This window comes from Anneissia japonica, unplaced genomic scaffold (assembly GCF_011630105.1).
Source record: "Anneissia japonica isolate Jap-2015-1 unplaced genomic scaffold, ASM1163010v1 scaffold287755_len519135_cov135, whole genome shotgun sequence".
NCBI lineage: Eukaryota > Metazoa > Echinodermata > Crinoidea > Comatulida > Comatulidae > Anneissia > Anneissia japonica.
Window position 1 is genome coordinate 359,922 of NW_022704004.1, and position 2,923 is coordinate 362,844.

Consider the following 2,923-nt stretch of genomic DNA (forward strand, 5'->3'; position numbering starts at 1 on the left):
ATACTGACGAAACCGTGCAATCACATGATGTCGTGCGAGACGCTGTCTCTTATACACATCTAGATGTGTATAAGAGACAGGAAATATGCATTAAAACATTAAAAAACAGAAACATGGTGTCCTATTACATTCTTTGCTCGTAATTGTAACAAATGACGTAGTGATGAAGATAATGGACTGATGATGATGGTGATGATGTTGAATGCAGATCTTAAATTCAGCAGCGATAAGTTAAGATGCTGCATGGATGAACGTGTCAACTCATCGAGATTCAAGACAAATCAACTAAGATAGATTTTATTAGTCTCCCAAACATGTATTCTAACCATCAATCAATCAAAGACGCACTCAAAATTTACAACAACTGTTCCGTTTTAACGTTATAATGGTCCGTGAAACAACAAGGTACGTCATAGTTGTCCCCCGTCTAAATAGAGCGAACTTAATCATCTTCATCGTCACCTTCATCACCACCTTCATTATCATCATCATCATTATACTCCGACTTTAAATATTGAAGTCCGACACACAATTATCGTTATTTTCTATTATTTATTAAAAACTATCATTTGTCATATTCATATCAATTCGAATAACGGTTTATTTTGTAAGAGATTTTGCTCCAAATCTGTCAATGTTTGGAAACTTGAGTGCAGCAACGTCGTGCCCAGAAGTTCGACGATGAACCAGTAGTACACGTCTTTCCTATCCCGTTCTTACAATAAGTCTTCGGACGGTATTCGTACGTACTTGGGCAAACTGTATGGAAGAAGAATAAAACGGAAAATTATTTAATATTATTTAATTAAAAATTCTTGTAACGAAAATCGTTATAAATTCCTTTGTGGTATCGTACTTACATTTGAAGATCTAAACCCTTTTCATCGCAATCATCTTCGTGACGATCCAAGTACTTCGGTTGCATTTCCGTCTTGCAAAATCGGCATCTTATTAAGGCAGTACCGTTGTAGTTTCTTCTGCATTTAATCAGATGTTGAATATACTTCGTCCTTTTTACTGTGTGGCTAACGTCCTAAGGACAAGTCAAGTGAGTAGGATCCATCGTTGCTTCGTTGCTGTTGCCTCTTGTCTTGTCTTGATCGACTGACTGTTTTGCTGCTGCCTCAGAGCGATTGATTGTTGCTTCAGATAGATTCCGACATTCGTACGCTTTGAGGTACACTTCGCGACGATCTCTTTTATATGCTTCGATCGAGAGACCATAACGTCATCGGCCTCAGAAATCCTTAACGTCATCTAATTTATAATATTCACGTGTGCGATCGGGTCCCACATGACGTCATGACTCGTTGGCCTCCCACCTTCGTTCGAAACCGATGACGTGATGGTCGGTTTCGCAGACAGATGACGTAACGACTCGAAAGGATATATATATTCTCGCACAATTTCATCATTATGTTTTCGGATGTCACGAGTATCCGATCGAGACAACAGAGATGGTGTCAATTCTTGCAATAACGGTGGATGGTGTACCGATGCATGTAGACATACGAGCTGTCTCTTATACACATCTAGATGTGTATAAGAGACAGTTATTTACCAGGTCTTGTCTGCCGACTTCGTCCTTCGTCGTGCCGACGAACTGACAGCAACCTTATCTAAATGCAGACGTAAGTTGGAAGATAACAAAATGCTGAATACACGAGGACGTAAGTCGCATAAGGCGTGTCTTGCAGATCGTGTCAATCGGGTGACCGGTGAAGTAAAGGATATGTGTTTGCAAGCTGCTCGCGTCGACATACGTTTGCGAAAATGTAAACATCACCAGACGAAGGAAGGAGCGGAAGGGGAAAGTGTGATGAACTCGATCAAGGCGTTGATGGAATACCGAAAAGGTATGTCGAACGTGAACGAGTGGCGTGAACAATATAAGAAAGTGAGCGAAGCTATGGACAAGATTCTCTGCATACCTAGGGAGGAATTGTCCGAGGAGAACACCTGTTGCATATGCTGCGAGGCTCCCGTATCCATACTGACGAAACCGTGCAATCACATGATGTCGTGCGAGACTTGTGCGAACCTCACCACGAAGTGCTACGTGTGCAGGGCAAGGATCGAGCAGCGACTGAGGAGATGCGAAGTTGAGGAGGGGACGAAAGTTTTCAAATGTTGAACCACTTTTGTGTTAATTTTCTGATTTTAGAATTAATAAAAATAAAACTAAGAAAATGGAAATCACGCCTAAATGTGTTTATATTTTTTGGACTTTCATTCAAAAGAATTCTAGAATCTCAAGGACACATAATGCTGTAACTGCCGACCGAATACAACGAGAGTACCTATTTTGTAGAGTTTAGCTCGGTATCGATAACGTCATCGTTACAGATCTTAGGCAAACGTAGGAACGCATGACGTAATGGGTCTGTTGAAAACATAGGATAGGTCAACGACGTCATCGGTCTCATTAACGATCATTACCGTAATACGTTAGCTACAAATTATTTTTAAAGTAAATCTGAAGTTACTTGGTTTATTTGTAGTAAAAGGCTAATCGCAAATATATATTATTACATAGGAAACTATTAAGCATTGAGACTTAATATCATCGTGTTTTTTGTAATTTTGTACAAATGTCGTGATGGAAGTATGCATTAAAACATTTAAAAAAAAAGAAATAAGGTGTCGTAATACATTATTTTGTTATAATTGTTACAAATGACGTACTGATGAGAATGATGATTTTGGTGATGATGTTGAATGCAGATCCTTAATTTAGCAGCATTAAGTTAGGACGCTGCGTGGATGAACGTGTCAACTCATCGAGATTCAACACATATTAACTAGGCAAAACACTATATTTTTTTTATTCTCTCAAACATCTATTCTGACCATCAATCAAAGACGCACTTAAAATTTACAACAACTGTTCCGTTTTAACGGTCGGTTGACATAACGTCATATC